This window comes from Leptinotarsa decemlineata, unplaced genomic scaffold, assembly GCF_025532065.1.
Source record: "Leptinotarsa decemlineata unplaced genomic scaffold, Ldec_3_MD MMD2_tig00001064_RagTag_RagTag, whole genome shotgun sequence".
In the NCBI taxonomy this organism is placed as follows: domain Eukaryota; kingdom Metazoa; phylum Arthropoda; class Insecta; order Coleoptera; family Chrysomelidae; genus Leptinotarsa; species Leptinotarsa decemlineata.
Window position 1 is genome coordinate 9,980,706 of NW_027412558.1, and position 20,142 is coordinate 10,000,847.

General features: G+C 33.7%; 2 protein-coding genes across 4 annotated transcripts in view; one reads left to right on the forward strand and one right to left on the reverse strand.

Annotated features, from left to right (window-relative positions):
• LOC111503577 (rho guanine nucleotide exchange factor 10) overlaps positions 1–20,142 on the forward strand; it is a 432,407-nt gene that overhangs the window by 61,045 nt on the left and 351,220 nt on the right. The window lies entirely within an intron of this gene.
• Positions 1–20,142, reverse strand: part of LOC141482425 (uncharacterized) — a 391,773-nt gene that overhangs the window by 32,674 nt on the left and 338,957 nt on the right. The window lies entirely within an intron of this gene.

Consider the following 20,142-nt stretch of genomic DNA (forward strand, 5'->3'; position numbering starts at 1 on the left):
TATATATATATATATATATATATATATATATATATATATATATATGTATGTATATATATATATATATATATATATATATATATATATATATGTATATATATATATATATATATATATGTGTATATATATATATATATATATATATATGTGTATATATATATATATATATATATATATATATATATATATATATATATATATGTATATATATATATATATATGTGTATATATATATATATATATATGTGTATATATATATATATATATATATATATATATATATATATATATAAGTAGTGGATAATCTTAACAACTGGAGAAATGTACATTTAAAAAATCAAAAATCAAACTCTGCTCTACTATGCCATAATAATATTTGAAACTGAGACCCATTATTTTTTCCATTCATGTTCCAAATAGCAAAATTGATCAAATGATCACTAAAATTTTCACTGATGCTTATAATCATGAAAATGAATTCTATATTAAAGATTCTTTCGATTTTTCCAATTTAATGAATAAAAAATCATTACCTCCAGGTTATATTCTGATCAGCCTTGGTGTGATTTCACTTTTTTGCAATATACCTATGAATCTAGTGGAGAAAAGTGTTATCAAAAGATGGAATAATATAAATGAAAAATGTTCAATAAACCAAAAAAAATTTATTGAAATAATTGGTTTCATCTTCAACTCAAGTTATTTCTTTTTCGAAAAAAAATTCACAACTCATTGAATTATAGGCCCTGAAGAAGCTTCCCAATAGAAGCGAAAGCTTGGCAAAGTAGAGCAGAGTTTGATTTTTGTTTATTTATTATATTCATCTGGCCTGAATGAAAAGGACGGCCTTTGTCATTTGCATTCATCTGTCTATCTTCATATCTATTTACAAAACGTGACTTGAACGTGACTTCAGTTTTGATTGAATATACTTTAATAATAACTGAAGAAGGATTCGTTAAAGCTCAGTCTCAGAGGTAGATACAACGATGATGACGATTATTTTTCTGTTAAGAATATATTAAAATCTATTTTTTCGTTAACCGTCTGTCTGTCGTCTCCGTACAAAAGACAACCCTCAAAAGTCGAAACTTGTGCGAGCTAAGGACTAACGAGGTCTAACCTTTTAACGTGTGATTCCTAACACGTTAGGAATCACATGATACATTGTTTCCATCTGCGGAAATGCGAGAAGTCAAAGCCTAGAGGTAACAAAGAGTCATTTATGAACATATATAGGTAACAATAACATAACGAAATTTTGGGTTTCATAGTTTAATGTATACTTATATAATTTTTGAAAACAATTATATAGAATAGCGCTTCAGCTTTGCGTGATTTTTTTTAGTAGAAAAAGTAAGAGAGTAAAAACTCATTTCTGCTAAGGAACTATTTATTTTCACTTGTGTGGAATCATGTCGTTATGCACCAAATCCAGTTTTTCATTCATTATATTCATGTGGCTCTTTTATGAAAGCTTTTTTTGTCTTAGACTCGATGGTGGGTTTCAAAACAGTTCCATACAATATTTGTAAACCATTATTTTTCTGATGAATTTCTTTATAAAGTTGTGTATATAGAAACAAAAATCTTCCATTTTTGCCACTTTCCAAAATTGTATACGGGAAACATTTTTAATTCGCTATAATCTGACATTAAAGATCATATTTCACTTATAAATATGTGACCTGATATAATCGAAGAAAAAAGGTTCTATAATGTCAAAATTATATATTTTCAAAACAACAGGAACCTTCAAAGTGGTAAATTTTCTGACCAACTTCAATGGTTGCTATTCTCCTTAGCATTTTTTAGTAACGTTAAACTGAACGGTTACGGAGGAAAAAATCCCTGAAGTTCAAGAAATCTTGTACGAGGTCGAACTTCTGCTCAAACACTTGAAAATGAAAATGTTTACACCAAGTGGATTTAAACAAATGGAAAACAAAAAAGCCACCAACATCATCGTAGATGGCAATACAACGAAGTTCCAAGTGAAGAGGCCGATTTGAGATCAATACAGTAGATCGGCATTCATCGCTTGACGTTCACTGAACTTTCCTTATCTATTATAGTGATTGTGACGATATGTCGTAGCAGAGTTAATTGGATGTCTATTTTTTTTTATATCGGTCACTTACAGTTCGAGAGATAAAGTTGATGGTTCTGGGAACGTAGGATTGTTTCATTATGTATGACTATCAAGGATGGTCACATTTCTTGGCAATGAATGGTTTGTTGTCTAAACAACGCTTGAAGAATTAATAATTCGTTTGAGCACAACAATATTCACAACTTTCTTTGGAAGATTCTCTCATCCATTTTTTTTGTATCAGATGGAGTAGTAGAAAGCCAAAAACTTTCTTTCCCAAAAAATTAATCACTCCTAAAAATATAACCCTTTCAAATCAAATAACAAAAAATCTTCTGAAGTGGTAGCTGTTGTTTGGTGTTCTCTTATTTGCAGACGTTTACTACTTCAGTTATAATGAAAACAGTTTTCTGTAAGATTTTCACTCTAAAGGTGTTTTGCTATCTAACAGCTTCCTCAAGAACGCATGATGAATTACTCATAATTTATAATAATTTTATACACTACAATAAGATAACTGATTCTAGAGTAGATGGAAATACCAGATTATATACATAAATTACTAAGTCCTAGATAAATTCACAAATTTTGTTTGTTGGATTTTGGTTTTTATTGAATTTATTGATTGCCGCACATTCCAGAAGCTTAAGTTTCAAATGTTATAAATATGTAGATATGATCGAACTCATTTTTTAAGGGACAAAACACAAGCACTACAGGAAAATCCTCAAGGCGCTCTTAAAGCGGTGCCTGTGCGAAAGTAGTGATCGACAGTGGATTTGAATCTCTGGAGATTGAATCTATTTGAAAAAACTTTCTCAGGAAAGCCGTTCCCCATTTGAAAGAGTTCTTAAACAGTGAGGTTGGAGGTGTACTGAGTTGTACCGCTCTTGGTGGAATCAAATGTCCCAAGTCACTTGAACACTTCCCGTGAAATTATCTATAGAACTTTCTTCGATTTTATTGAATATCAAGGTTGCAAGTGATGTTCGCGTCTCCAATCAGGCGGATGGCTCTTTTCTGGATGGAATCTAGCAGCCTCAGGGAATGTTTGGGGGCGGAACTCCATACATGAGAACATTACTCCAAAAAAGGTCTGATCTAAGCTTTATAAATCATCAAAAGTTGCTGAGGTGTGACCAGGTTTTTGATTCGGAACCGTGTTCTAAGCTTTTGAGAAGCAGCCTTTGCAATTCCAAATACATGATTGTGCCAAGACATATGGTGTCCATTTTCACCCCCCAACAAACGTATCGAAGCAGAAAGCGGAATAGTGTGACCTGACATTATCGTAGACGTTTCGAAGAAATTTATCTTTTTGGAGAAAGGCTATGCCTTGGTTTTAGTGGCATTGAATAGATCCTTATTGAGATAATCAACCTTCTGCAACCGGTGCATCCGCAGCCAATGCCCTGGAATCCAAATGTAATGACGAGACAAGTGTGCTGTCGTCAGCAAAGCAATATATTGGATTCTTGGTTTTTTACAATAAGTCGTGGATATACAATAAAATGAGGGTTTTTGACAATATGTATCCCTGGGGAACACCAGCGTTGATGGTGAAATTATTCGAGAGATATCCATCGATGGCCACTTGCAGGGCACGTTATTTCAGGAAGCTGAAAAGCCATACACAAAACTTGTATACTTGAATGTTTTTTCAGGATGCATGCGTTAGGATGCAGTTCCAAACTAGGACGGCCGTCAAACCCGAATGGAGATAGTAATACTGAAAATTTCGGCCACGAAAGCCTTAATCATCATGAAATACCTCTGAAGAATAAATGAATCAAGTTATTTGGGTGTCACTTTTGGAACAAATTATCTGTTCTGTATGGACTTCAGCTACCAGGGCCTGAAATTCCTTATGAAGAATCCATATTCTGAGATTGACAAATCATAGAACATTTTCTTCAATTTATTGAATACCTAATCAGCAGTCATTGTGTGGTGTCAGTGTAGATAAGCGTTTGTATGACTTTGAAAGTGAGTCTCCTGTGAAGCATTTCATGAAAGCATTTCCTTTGGTAATCTGTAGCCATCCAAGCAAGAATGTGAAGCTCTACAAAGGTACCTGTGGACCATTTTCTCAAATATCGCAGCCATGTTGGCACACCGAAGAGATCGATCGGTATTGAGGTTGTTGGATATTCAAGGTGTTAGATTCCCACCTTGATGATTGCAGCAACCTCTACATCTGTGAGTGTTGCATGGCTTTTTCGTTTCTGGTATGGATGAATCGTGATTTGAGCGTAAGCGTTAGCTGACCTACTAAGAGGGAGGCTGTTCCTCTCCAGATGCAGATTCTGCTTCTGCTGCTCAAAAATTTGGTGCAGGCCTGATTCTAGATATACCGCTCTTGAGGGAACGGTAAGTCTTTTTCTGGCTGTACCGCCTAGCCTCTTAGGTTTGTTTAAAGAATTCAAAGTTGGAGAACTCAGATGCTCTTGCTCCTAGGGTCGCGAAGGAGGACCCATATAGGATCCCCCTTTGTCGCAAATATATACTCCTCAGGATGAAACTGTCATTTAGGAGGGTTCTTATTTCCTGTGGGACACCTTACTCGACATGGCCATTCTAACGCCTCTGCTCCAGGGTGTTGAAAAAAAATACGGGTATAGAATGTGATTCAATATACAAAAATGCTAGTTTTTGAAATAATAGGAGCCGATAACTTTTCAAAAGTAAAAACCCTCACCTGACACCATTAATAAGCCGGGAGAAATAAAATGGTTGTGAGGCACTAAACCTTGATTTCTTTTGATAACAACCCATTACAAATTAAACATTCGAACTTCAGAACATTAGTTCACGCTTATAAAACATCCGTGGTTATAAATTTTCTAAACAAAACCGAGCAGGGTATTCATCCTAGACCATAAAATTCCTATTTCAGAAACGAATTTCTTTGATTTATGTATCTTCTGAGAACTCATTGATATTGTACGTGTAATAAATTTCGCTTTCGATTCGTCTTCTGTCGTGTATAATAAATTATACAAATTATTCATTGTAGATATTTTATTTTTTCAACACCAGTTGTATTGTGATTGATGGACCTACGTGACAAACACCCCTGAACAATAACATCGCTGTTATTTCCGATTAATTCAAATCCATTCGAAGAGTAGGAAGTCGTAAGAGATTTGAAATTAAATTCTTTGTGTCCCGAGACAGCGAATTTCAACAGCAGCAGGAGCAAGAGCTCCGACAACTTTTTTTTTTTGATTAACTTGTTATGGTTTTTGTTGAGGTGTGATGGATTATAATTAAATTACGATGCGATAAGGTTTTGTTTTTCTTTGTGTGCGACTTTGAAGCGTGAAATGAACAAGGCGAGAGAAAGGAAATATGTCAAAAATCGAACTGATTTACATCGTCAGTTGATTTATTGAATCAACTGAAATTCAATATTGTGAGAATATTTGGGTTGTTAGATACTTTGAAATTACAGTTATCTTGAGAGTTTATGGTATATTTTCTTCATTTCATTGAATTGATCAAACTTTATCTGAAACTTCAAAATCTTGAGATACTTTTGATCAAGTGTAACTTATTGAAGACGAAACTGACTTCAATTGAAAATTTGATATATTGTCTAGCTCGTGACACCAAAATATTATCTAACAAAATTATTTCCCACATTTTTCCCGCACTTGTTTCACCAACCAAGGTGGCGTCATCAGGAGACGATCTAATACTTATTTTCTTTTTCTAGTCAAGTCAGTGGTAAGTATCTCACTTCAGCACAATCACTATAAATGTTTCATATATAAATGTTGAAAAATACTAGCAAAACTGATTTAGAGCGATTTTTCAATGGTTTTTGAATTTTTTTAAGCAACAATTTACCGTTGGTGAGGTTGACCTTGTCAAAATTGATGTGAGATTTATACAAAATGAAACTCTGTACTTAAGTCAACAAAGTTAATGTAATATATGATGCATAATTTTTACATGAAATAATAAACCGTGTTAAAACATTTAAAAATATTCAACAGGTAAAACCACATGTTCTTGGTTATCTTACACTTGAACGGAATTATGACATATGAATTATGCCATAGAATTTAAGACAAATCATGGAACAATAATTAATAACAAAAGATGAGTCACCCATGCCTTCAAATGGAGAACCAGTCTACCCATTCCCAATTGGAACGGCAATAAAAATAAGAGTAGTCATGAACATTTCTTGCCTGTGGCCCCTAATCGCCCAGATAGTTAGTAAACGTGATATCATATTTAGTTGAGGAATAAAGGCTCGGCTAGCTGGACTTGCTGAATACTAATTTTTTGTCCGTTTCACAATATTTCTTCATCAGTGCCGTGTGTTCGTGGGGTTAGGTGAGGTAGTGAGTGGTTTTGAAAACTTTTTCTAGAGATCAATTACCCTAACACCAAACTGATATTTTTGCACTCGACGCGCGTTTCGCTAACAAGGTTAGCATCATCAGGAGAAGCAAATTGATACTGATTCTAAAGACCAGGGTTAGCTGTTTATATACCTAAAGTTTTTTTGTCCGATGTGGGCTTTGTTTGTTAAATTATGATTATCCTAATTGATTTTTCGGTAATTAACTAGTGGAACCACTACGTGCAAATTAATTTGTCAACAATAGATGTCAAATATGGCTGGGTAGACGAAACCAAGTATTGTGCTTTGAACACACCTTCTTCAAGGGGAAAACGTGTTATAATTTTGCATGCCGGAAATGAAAGTGGTTTCGTACCTAACGCTTTGCTTCTGTCGGCCAAAAATATAAAAGATTCGTCTGCTGATTACCACGAAGATATGACTGCGGCTTTATTCGAAACCTGGTTCAGTGAGCAGCTTCTCCCAAATATTCCTTCAAACTCGGTTATTGTTATGGATAACGCTTCGTATCATTCTCGGTTATTGACTACAAAACCAAACAATAACAGAAAAAGCAGATATTGTTGATTTCATGCGAAATCATGACATGAAAATACCCGAAAAGATTCCAACGAAAAAGGTATTACTGGCGACCATAAAACAACGTAATTTCAAAAAAGAGTATATTATTGATTCGATGTGTGAAACACCTGCTCATATTCTCTTACATTTGCCTCCATACTATTGTGTGTTCAATCCAATTAAAATGGTTTGGGCCACAATGAAAGAAAGCTTGCGGAAATGTAATCAGTCACCAGCGAGTGGTGAATGAAGTAGGTAATGGTGATGTGTGGAAGAACAAATATTATGTGCAAAGTTCCATAAATCCGTTCGTTATTCAACCCGATGATGATTCCACCTCATCCGAATATAGCGAAGAAGATTTTTGATTTTTCTAGCAATTTTGTTGGCTTCTATCATTTTGTAAATAGGTATATGTTTGACGAGAATTCGGTGTGATTATTTGTGTTTTCATTATATTTTAGAGTTTTCGACCCGGAAATCAACTTACTTTAAATTTCGAAGTTTTTCATAATCACCCATAAATTTTTCATGGGGTTATCAATTGCTATGGATGTAAGAATGAGTAACTGAAAAACTACCACTGAAAAATAATATGCCGACGCCTATGTCGAGGCGGGAATTCCTTCTCTGTGCTGTTCCAATTGGTATTGGAAATACTATACCAACTTGTATTGAAGTAAAATGAAATATCACTGAATTTGGGAAAAAATGTCATTTTAGTATTCATAAAACCTTTTGATCTGGTTTACAATTATTTTTTGTTCATCCTTCTGTCTTTTCAAATAAGAAAGATATTGCCTGTGCAAAATATTGTAGGGCACTCAATATACGAGGTACGTTCAGAAAATAATGGGAATTGTTAAATTAAACGGGTTTGGAAGAAAGTCCGATTGTCAATATGGTTTTATCATGTTGGTATACATGTCCTTGAAGTTTTCAAGAGCTCGGAGATTTTTGTTTGTTAAAATAAATGGATCAACGAATTTTTTGTCAAATGAAGTGTTACAAAGTGTGTGAAATGTTGACAAAGGCGAATGGGAACTCTGCTTTGAGCGAAGCAAGCGTTTCCAAGATAGTTGTGAAAATATTCAAAATGACGATCGCTCCAGTACATCAACAACAGATATTAAACCGGGTAAAAAGAGAAAGTAGGGGTTATGAATGATCGTCACATCACAACCAGAGAAGTCGTTAATGAAAAAACAGTTTCTGCACCACGATTACGTACCTGTTTACACTTCTCTCAGCCTCCATAATCGCCAGACATAGCTCCGTCTGACTTTTTACTATTTCCAAAAATCATTTTGACATTTAAAGCGCATCGCTAAAAGAGTAGAAGACTATTTCAATGATCGTCTTTGAGAAGTTTTTGTAGGATTGGAAGGAGCTCTGGCACAAGCGCTGGTGACTATTTTGAAGTCGTCAAACAAAAGGAAAATTCCCGTTATTTTTTGAACATAACTTTTAAGTGAAAGTAAAGGCAATTTTGGGCAAATACTAGCTTTAATTTTCAATACTTTATTCATTCGAAATTAATTATTTGTATCTGAGATTCAAGAATAGATGGATTGTTAATTTTTTATTCATAAGACTCAACGAATGATTAAGCTGGCGGCAACTGAAAAACGTGAATAAAACAATCAGTTAATGTAGTTTCTTTTAACAGTCTTCTCCATTCCAAATCTAAAACTGGTTGAAATTATCCAGACGCATCATTACCGAGCATTAAAAAGTATTCATCGAATAAATCATTATAGAACATATATTATTCATTACAGGTGGGTCGGCGGGACCATTGACGGAAACAACTCCCCATTACTGCTATTAATTTCAATGATAGCCGCATTGCACATTTCTCAGGAGTAATTGTTATTTATATATGTAACTGCAGTTTGATGACAAATGAGCGGCCATTTGTTTTTATTAGGAAATAATGTACATTCCTATTAGCTTTTATTCGATGATGTTCGTTAAATATTAATGGTACAAATGCGAGATGTGTATTGCAAATAAATAATAGCCCATTGCAGCCGATACCGACTTTGGTAAATACATCAGAGAAATGAAATTCGATTAAATAATAGACTAACTAACGAATCAGTATAACTACAATCCAGACATAATTAGAAATTATCTTGATTGCAATGAAAATGTCATGTTCATAATTCGATGGAGTAGAAAGATTTTTTGGCTTTCTACTTCTGGGTTTTTAATCAAAAAATATGGAAAACATCCGAAGCAAGGAAGAAAGCAAGAAAGCAATTAAGTTCAGAATAAACCGTTCAAAGGTCATTTATTCGTACTTCACGTGAATTTAATCTTTAATTTATTGATAACCACTAGAATCACTAGTTTTGCTGACAACACTTCGTTATTTCATGACGATCTAAGTCGTCAGATTTGAAGCAGAAACTAGTTTCAACTTTTCCTCAGATCCTTGAATACTTCAACAGTAAATTGCCCACCATTCTCCAGTTATGAGAATCATCTTTCAAAATATGACGTTATAAACCTTCAGATAAATGCTAAACATATTCTATTACAATCTTCGAAAACTGTCAAATATCTAGGAATGCACCAACAATCTTACAAAGACCCGAAAATAATATGTCATGCCTCATTCCAGATTAATCTTTTGTGAGGTATTATTGTGAGTTATCTCCTGATGAAAATAACGCCGGCCGCCGCTGGTCTTCGTCAATCGATTGTTACTTTGCCAAGGTCACGCTCAACTCGTCTTGCGCTTCACGAGCGTTCTAGATATCGCGTCGCTTCGAATGACTTCCAGGGACTTCTCTATCCAGATACTTTCATTATGATATATAAACAATCCCAACACGCAGATAGGGAGGTCTAGCAGAAATTGCGGTACGAAGTGATCTAATAAGGCGATAGACATTTGGGTATTAGGCTGAAGTATTGTCAGTGTAGCAGTGAAATACAGTTGAGTTTGAGTGTACACTGTAGTCAATTATTGTCAAACCCTCGGGGAAAACGTAACAGTTTAATCGCTTGAAAATTTAGAGAACATTCGAAAATGGATTTTCAAAAATATTTGCATTTGTTCTAGTTATTCATCAGCGCAAAGAAATGAATGAGGCAAAATTGTTGAATCATAATTATAAAATACCTACCCGGTATGACCTCAATTCCATAACTAATCCAAGAATGTCCAAAACCAGGGCAGTCACAGTTATCTTGATCTCAAAGGGTTTGATCCTATACCGTATAATTTTGAATACCTGAATTCTGTTTTTCTTTCCAAATCCTAAATTGAAAATTGGTAATTTGAGACTCCAAGAATTGAAATATTTAAATTCATCGATTTGAAATACAATTAGTGGAAAATGTAATATTATCAATCCTGCTCTATCATCTTGATTTCAGAGAAACTTTAATAGTTTTTTGTATTAGTTCTGTACTTTTTTTGTGCCGTATTGAAATTATCTAGCAAAGATGTTCAAAATTATTATCCACGTACAGGCTTAGCCTTTGGGTTTCCATGTTCAATCACATATTCTATTTTATCCAAAATCATTTTGTGTCTATGTGTATTACTTTTAATTTGTTATTGTTATATTTCTGTATTTCGTAGTGCACAAATATCATTGTGCATGCATTTTTGCATACAGGTACAGCAGTTGAATTTCCCATATTTTCAAAAAATGTTTCTTTCCCAAAAACTAATCTCCCCTAAAAGTATTTCCCTTAAGTGTCCACTATTCCGTTTCACTTCCTCAATACCCGTCGTAGTCTGTGTTTTTTCACCAGAACTCTTTATATATTACCAAAGCAGCGTTTCTCAAACTGATATATTCATCTCCTTAACTTTCGTAAAGGTACACTTTCAGTATTTTCCTGGAATTGGAATTCTGAAGGAGGAAAAGGAACCCAATCATGATCATTAAATATTGAAATAACCAATGTGGGTGTTTGGCAATGACCAAGTACACCGAATAATTACTTTCATTGTTGATATTTCGTTCAGATCATTAACTGAAATCGGCATAGATCATTATGAACAATGATGTAGAAACTTTGATCTGGTCAAACAAAACCGCAAAAATAAATTTTTCTGACCAAAAATGGGGGATTCTGTAAGTTAACTTCGAATTTTCAAATGTTAACATTTCTGCTAAGATATTTTCATACTTATGAACTCTAATGACTTATGCATTGTTTGGAACCTTAGGTGTAGTAATGAATGTTTTGTAACTACCCAATGCTATAGTATTGTGCTACTAACATAATATCTTATTGAATTTCATTAGTTCGGACTTCCATTAACTGATATTATATAAAATGATTTGAAGTCCCTGAAAAAATAAAAAAAAATAAAGCAAAGCAAAATTAAGCAAAATACCTGATATGATATAATAGTGAAATAAAATACAAGTAAAAAAAGTAAAAATAGAACAATTGGAGAAAAAATAAAAAGTTGAGAGATTGCAAGTCAAGTTACTTCACGACGTTTCGATTGTTAGTATCCATAATCATCCTCGGGTGATGACTGGACTAATTCCTCCGAGAGATGACTATTTATGGGTTATTCGAGTACTTTCACTCCACTTTCCTTTTCCCGCTTCACCGGTTCAGTGGGAGATGACCGTTTGGCGGAAGTTAGCCATTTTTCACTTGATTAGAGGTTTCCATATGTTAGGTATCTCTACGCTAGCTTGACTAAATACGTTGTTGGACAACATATACGCGGCTTCTTTGAATTTCCTCCTAAACTAATGTTCCTCCCTGTGTATGATCTCAGCTTGGGACCACTCGATGTTATGTTGATGGGTACAAACATGCTCTGCTATTCCTGATTTGCTGGTTTCCCCTCGCTGTGTGTTTCTTGTGCTCGGCAATGCGAACATTAAATGGCCACTTAGTTTCACCAATATAGAATTTTCCGAACTCACAGGGTATCCGGTAAATGTAATTCTTAGAGTCGCAGTCTGCGTTTTGTGGCCTGTTTTTTGTGAGGCTGTTCGGATAGTGTTTCCGGATCTGAAGCACGTTCTGATGTTGTACTTGGATTCAATTCTTCTTATCCTTTCCGAGAATCCTCAGATGTAGGGAAGTGCAAGCATTGGTTGTAGCGGCTTCTCTTCCTTGCGAGGCTCCTGCTGTCTTTTATCCAAAGTCTGTTCATCCATCGCTTCGGAGTAGCCATTCCGTTGAGGATAATTTTTGTTCCTTCTTGAAACTCTTCATAAATCAGAGCCCGCAAGCATGTTCTAATAGAGTCTTGATGATTCCTCTTACAGTCGATTGATGGTGGTTGGATTCGTGGTTCAGATACTGTCCCGTGTGAGTGGGTTTTCGGTATACAGATGTTTACCACTTAGTGTCGGTCCTCTTCACCAATACGTCTAAGACTGGCAATATGTAAGACGTATTGGAATTGTTATTTTTAGCTATTCATTTTCAATTCTTCTTTTTTTCATTTTATATAACATCAGACAGTGAAAGTCCACACTAATGAAATTCATCCTGAAACATTTAATTCACCTTCAAACAAATAATATCTTATTGGTAAACACCTCTCTAGCAACCCAACCCACTCTATAACATAAATAAAGTTGTATTCGATGGAAAACAGAATTCATTCATGATTATTAAATATTCAAATAATCAATGCAGAGATAGGTCAGAAGGTTGTTCTTAATGTCGGGTGTTTTACTCAATAACCAAGTGCTGAATAATTCACGTTCATTGTTGACTATTTCGTTCAGATGATTAACTCAATTAGATTTTAGACTCAATTATGATGCACTATTTGGAACCTTTGGTGTAGTAATGAATATTACCGGAGTTTTTTCCCAACACCAAATCGCTATTTTTAACACCTCGACATGTGTTCCTATCACCAAGTGATCATCTGCAAGAGGAAGATTAAACTAGAAACTATCGCGTTAGGGTATACCTGTATGGGTGGTAGATAAGGCAAAATTGTAAAATTAATTCAGGGTGGTATACCTGTATGGGTTGGTACACCTGTAGGGTTCATTTGTAGGGTATACCTATATAGCACAAATAGCGTTAGCTTCGCGATAGTTTCTAGTTTAATATTCCTTTTGAAGATGATCACTTGGAGATCGAAACACGTATCGAGGTGTTGAAAATAGCGATTTGATTTTGGGAAAAAATTCCAGTAATATAGATTATAGATCACTATGAACTGACAATGATGTAGAAACTTTTGTCTAGTCAAATGAGCTGGCAAAAATAAATTTCTTTTCACCAAAGATGGAGGATTCAGTTAGGCAGCTTCGAATTTTCAGATGGTAGAATTCATATATTTACGCGACCTTATTCATAATAGAAATTTTACCGGGTTTTTCGTCATGGCTATAAATCTATAAATGTCATGAAACAAAGACGATCCGCCATAGCTATCTGTCTCTTATATGCCTGTTTGAACGCGACAAACTCAAAAACTATCGAACGATTTCTTTTTAGATTATTTTGTAAGGTGGAACTTCTCAAGAACGTCCAGTAAAAAATGTATTTTCTCCACAAAAAATTACTGTTTGATAATTAATATCCTGTTTTATGATTTGACAAGTATGGTATTAATGCCAAAACAGAAACTGAACAGTTTTTTCACTTGGGAATAATCACAATCTAACATCCCACAATTTACAAAACGATACTTTACGAACGTCTCGTCTATATGCAATCGTATAGAGTACATACCAGGCAATTTTTCTCGAACGTAATTATCTTTTAATTAATCGAGTCTTCTATATGGCATTACACTAAACGCGAGACCAGACCATTATGAAAAATGATGAATGACCGGAGTCGTAAAATTGCAGGTATACGGCAAACGAGCGTGAAACAGGACGTCAAATTTGTCTGAAAAATGTCTCCGAGATACCTCTAAGATTTTTATCTATCTCTTTCGTACGGACGTGGCACGTTTCTCACGGATTTTTTCTTTGATGCTACCTCCATTTGTTATTGTTATCATTTATACTAAAGGAAATAAGTTAGGTGCTTTATCAGTTTTATTTTCTGGAAATGGTAGAGTTTTTAGAAGAACATTTGGTGGGGTGTGAGAAATGAGAGGTGATCTTTCCGAGCAACTTGTTGGGGTCTATACTATATTTCATTCCGCATTCGAGGGATTCAGGAGAACCATTCAATGAGAACATTGAAGAACAACCTCTTTTGCGAACTTTTTATTTCATTTGACCGTGTTTATCGATGATCAATAGATTTTGTAATCTCCCTTACATATTTTTTCAGATAGAGAACTGAATTTTATCAAACATATGATAGAACTAACCGATACTAGATGAAAATACCTTATAACGTATTAAAAAACACAATTCAATATGAGGTTTGGAGGTTTACAAAACCGCGACTAGTGTATCGCTATACGATAGCAACTTTGGGCGTCACAATACTGTCTGACGCTTGTTATTATTATCAAACAAATTGCTGTCAACAGGGTAGATATTATTGACTCCAAAAAAACTATGAAAACAAACTATCTACCAGTTGTATTACACTTCAAGAAACGGTAATGAATGTCATTGATTAAGCCAGCAATAACATCTTTTGTTTTTTGAAGAAGAAAGACTAGTACGTGGCTTACAGGAAAACAAATTAACCAAATTAAAAACAATAGAGATCAAACTCGACTTTCTGATAGATCAGGAGTATATAAGTTGACTTGGGATTCTGTCCAAAACTTTATATTGGTCAACCAGGCATAAACTTTTCCCAAAGACTAAAAGAACATAGGAGAAGTTTCCGGAATGTGAAGACCAATTTCACATTTGCAAACCACCTTATAGCAGAAGGACACGAGTTGAACCAAGACTATGAAGTGTAATATTTGGAAGAGAATGATTTGAAATTCAATCTTTTGGAAAGCTGGGAAATTGATAGATCTAAGGATTCGGAAAATTTACTGAATGACTGAATAAAAGTGTATACTTCCCCTCTGTGTTCTAATATGAAAATTGTTCATTAGTTTCTTACAAGATCATTTAATTGTTGGTAAAATATCTTTTATAACGTTTAATTTTTAGTAAGTTTGTACCTTAACTCTGCTAAAATTATTAGTCGTCAATCAACACTTGGTACCAGAAAAGTCGAAAATCAACTCAACACGTTATTGAAAAACTGTATCCTCAAGCGTGAAATAAAATCTACTGTCATTCTAACGGAGCAGATTGGTCTTTTCCACTGTTGAATTTTCGTGGAAGATTGGCTTTTGTGCTATTTTCTGGGATCTGCCTTGAAATTTAGAACCATTTCTGTTTTTGAAAATTCATATTAATGTTTTTTCATGTTACTCTGTGTAGTGTAATATATTCTGTTATGTAAGGTGTTCACCATTATTGAGAAATAGCAATTTTACTGTTATTCAGTGTTCCTATACTCAAACATGTTTGATTCTAATCTCATTGATTGATTGTTCGGATTTGTGCTTGGTCACATATTTTTGTGAATTTTTTTTATTGATTTTACAATTTTTTCATTTCGTTTTTTTTGGAAGTTTCCGACTCCTTATTTATTGAAGAGAAGTAGAGAGTTAAACAGAAAGATTTTGGGACAAGTTAAATGTTGCCATCTAATTTCCTCTAGATGGATTAGACATGAACAATTATGCAGCAGACAATGTGACTCCTTGTCTTTATAATCTATATGCACTTTCGAATCACAGTGGGTCTACTCATAGCGGACATTATACAGATTAATGCAAAAATCCCTACACTGGCACGAATACAATACAGCATACTGCAGAAATCCCAACACTGGCACAAATACAATACAGCATACTGCAGATATCCTCACGCTGGCACGAATACAATACAGCGTACTGCAGAAATCCCAACACTGGCACAAATACAATACAGCATACTTCAGATATCCCTACGCTGGCACGAATACAATACAGCGTACTGCAGATATCCCTACGCTGGCACGAATACAATACAGCGTACTGCAGACATCCCTACACTGGCACGAATACAATACAGCATACTGCAGACATTCCTACGCGGGCACCAATACAATACAACATACTGTAGACATCCCTACACTAGCACGATTACAAAGGTGCACACGTGTTACCAATTTCAATAAACCCACACTTCTTGTCAATTTTGTTTGGAGCATTACTTTTTATTTCGATATGGGACACTTGTTCAATTTGAAGGGAAAAATTTTCATTTTATCAACATCGCTCTCTATTGAATAACAAGAAAGCATTTCTTTCTCAACTCCTTCTTTCATTCCTCTTATTTTTCTTAGCGTCTAGAGAGAACTTTCCGTTCAATCTGAAAAATCCCAAGATGCCACTCGATTTATGCATTTCATGGTTTACCGAATTGCTATTTTTAGTGAAGTATTCAATTTTTCTCGAAGCATTCTACGAGAGAATTGAATTTCACATATCGAAGATATAGTCGAAATTGCAATTTTATCGGCGCAACATCTGAAATTTCAAATATTCCCGACAAGTTTATTCCATTTGCCAACTTCTTCACTTAATATTCATAATTCATCCTCTTGGAACAGAGCCACATCTGAAACGTGGAAGGCCAATTGTGGCATCGTGTCATTGAAAGCCAATTCTACTGTCTCTTATCGTCTCATATTCCCGCATCGGGGTCATGCGATGAATATTCGTTGTTGTTTCTCCTCAGTTCGATAGTTGAAGTATTTCAAAAATGAAGATTGACAACTCAATTGTTCGGATGTGGAAAAATATGTCGAAGACGTTTTTATTGCGGCGTACAAATTGTCTGTAGAACCAACGTTATGGGTCGTCAAACGAGTTGAGTGTTATTGAATTAATAATTGGAATTCATTGTGGATAAAATAATTTTGTTTCACGCTTCACGAGGAGGTATTGGTGAATATCTACATAATTTATTGCCACAGTTTTTGAACAAAGAATTGTATGTTTGCTATTCGTCCACGACCACACAATCTTCTGTGGTAGTATGTATATTCTCAAAGAAAGAGTTGATTCCCTCTCTACACAGTGATAAAAATTACATTTACCCAACTTACGTCTGTAATGTCGTCAGTTCATGGTACCATTTTGGAAGGGCTCTTTCTTCCAGTATGTATTTTGAAGTAACTTCTATGCATGATCTACGCACCTTTCTGAAGATTTTCTTCTGAACTTCATTGCTTCCTTCCTTCCTTCAGAAGTTTCCCACATTTTTTGCCTAAAGACTGAGAAGTATGAAGTCACAACCTTTTTTTCAAAAACCAATCTTTCTTTGAAGTAAACCCCATTCAGTTTGATAATACCGTCTGGAAAGATATTACAACATTCCATCTAGAATACAAATACAGTGGGTGGTGATTAGAAATTCTATATTTTACAATCTGCTTGAACTCACACCAATTCAACTCGACCGAACACATACATTTTCTTAAAAAAGTCAAACACCAAAATTCGGTCGTTGATGGAGTAGGCATCAACTCTGTGCTTTGCTGTTTTTCGTCTTCCAAAGGTGGTACTCACTGTCTTTCTACAGTCCAAGTCTCTCCAGATGATGATTTAGACGACAGTGACCGGTATAAATAGGCGAGTATCAATGCTAACAATTATTTTGATATATTCTTCGAAGCTGTACCTATCACTGTTAAAAATGTCTGTAAAATTACAAATGTATTACAAAACAAATGATCAGTTAAATTACAAATCAGTGTGTTGCCAATACAATATTCAATACGATTTGAGTAATTTACCAAAAAATATTTGGAATCCCAGTCAACTGAGTCGTGATTTTACAATCATCATCAAATAACCCTAAACTTATTGTAATTTTACCAAACCGTAAGTCAGTTCCTAAAGAATTTTTTTTGAATTTACAAATATTATTTGTGAATCGATTCACTTTAATTTTTTGTAAAATTATAAAAAAAGTTGGAACTAGAATTAAAATGAAGTCATAAGAATTTTACAAAAACATTTATGATTTTTGAAATTTTCGTTTAGAAATTATATAGTGCTTTGTAACTGGGCCAATAGTTTTCATTTTCCTCAGACGTATTGTAATTATACTGAACCGTTATTAAATTTTTCATAAAAAGTTTTCGAAACGTACGAATGTTATTTGCAAATTAGATCACTTAAATTTTTTGTGAATTGAAAAAATATTTTTATTACTGGAATATCTATGAAGTCATCAAAATTTTACAAATACTTTCAGTATTTCAACAACTTTTGTTTGCAAATTATAAAGTGCTTTGTAATTTAGTCAATAATTTTCATTTTTCTCACACGTATTGTAATTATAGTGAACCGTTATCGAATTTTTCATGAAAAGTTTTCGAAATGTACAAATATCATTTGCAAATTAAATCACTTAAGTTTTTTGTGAATTAATAAAATATTTTTTTAACTGGAATAACTATGAAGTAATCAAAATTTCACAAACACTTCCAGTATTTTAACAACTTTTGTTTGCAAATAATATAGTGCTTTGTAATTTGGCCAAAAATTTCAATTTTTCCTACACTTATTGTAATTATACTTGAACCGTTATTAATTTTTTCATAAAACTTTTTCGAAATTTTCAAATATCATTTGTAAATTAATTCAGTGTAATTTTTTGTTAATTGATAAAATATTTTTTTCAACTGGAATTACTATGAAGTCATTAAAATTTTTCAAATACTACGTCCGAGACATTTCTTACTATCACACTAAAATGAGCAGAGGCTCCATCGTGCATAAACTAAGAGTGACTTCGGACGCCAATGGAAATATCTTCTATAAGCTGGAATAGCTCGCATTGTAAAAAATTTTGGCAAGCATCTCCATTCAAACGTAATGCTCAAGTATGCCTACCCATATTTTAGAAGAGAATCTGTTTTAGAAATGAATTTGTGATATCGCATGTGAGTTATCCCCATTTCTTGAAAAATTAGGCTTATCTGAGGCTTATCTGTGAAGAGGATTTTCGATTAAATTTGGGGATGTTATTCGACTTTTCTATGAAGCCAAAAACCGTCTCAGCCACTTCAGCATTCGTAAAGTCGGACATGGTACCAAAAAATCACTTTATAAACTTCAAAGTGTGAATTTCTCAATGAATAGTTGAAAATGTTACACTATAATTTCATGTATAAACACATAATTTTAAAATGTTCCTTCTGAAATGTTTTTCATAAAATCATTTATAACCATAATAATTAAATAACAATCAATAATCATTTCTATCATTATCATCAGTGTTATTATACTCAGGGTAATTATTCACTGAACACATATCCTGAAAAAATCGTTGTAGGCCCAATTAATATTTCAAATCGATTGGGTGTCAATACTGTTTTGTTTTGGCGGTTAGGCGTCCAGCCCCGCTAGAAATTGTCTAGACACTTTTTTTAAATTTTAGGAGTACAGGAGTAGGTATATATTATAACATATTCAGTGTCAAGTGTAACAGTGCCAAGAGAGGAAGGATCCAGACACATATGAGTCGAAGTAGTTAGCATTACTTGAAGAATTACATTTATTTGATTTCTGTGAATTGAAACCGTCTCTTTTGTTTTCCCGTGAATAGTGCGTGTGAACCTTTTGCTCAAGTAAAGTATCGTTTATAATCAATAGTTGGTAAACATTTGAATCAATAAAATATAAAACTCTTCAAGATCTTTCAGAAATAAAGTCATGCCATATAATTATTTAATAATATGTTTCAGATTTTTATGGTATCCATCAGTTTTTAATTTTAACGTGAGTTTACTAACTTATGTTACAAATACTATACTATTGATTAATTTTCTGGGCAGGAGGAATTAACTGATGAGTTACTCGAAAAAGTACCTGTTTCAAGTCCCGTATTGATGGTAAGAGATGCGTAACAATTGCATATTTCTATATAGTTAGTTCCTTTTCAATATCGAGTAAGTTTTATCAAAATTAAAGTATGTTTGAAGGTGTTTCACAATGTTTCAGTGTGAATTTCATCAGTTCGGACTTCCACTGTCTAATATGATATAAAACGATTTGAAATTCCTGAAAGAACAAATAAAAATGAAAATGAAAATAAATAGCTGAAAATAACAATTATATTAAGTAAAAAAATCCTGGAATGGAATTACAATAAAATAAAATACAAGGAACAAT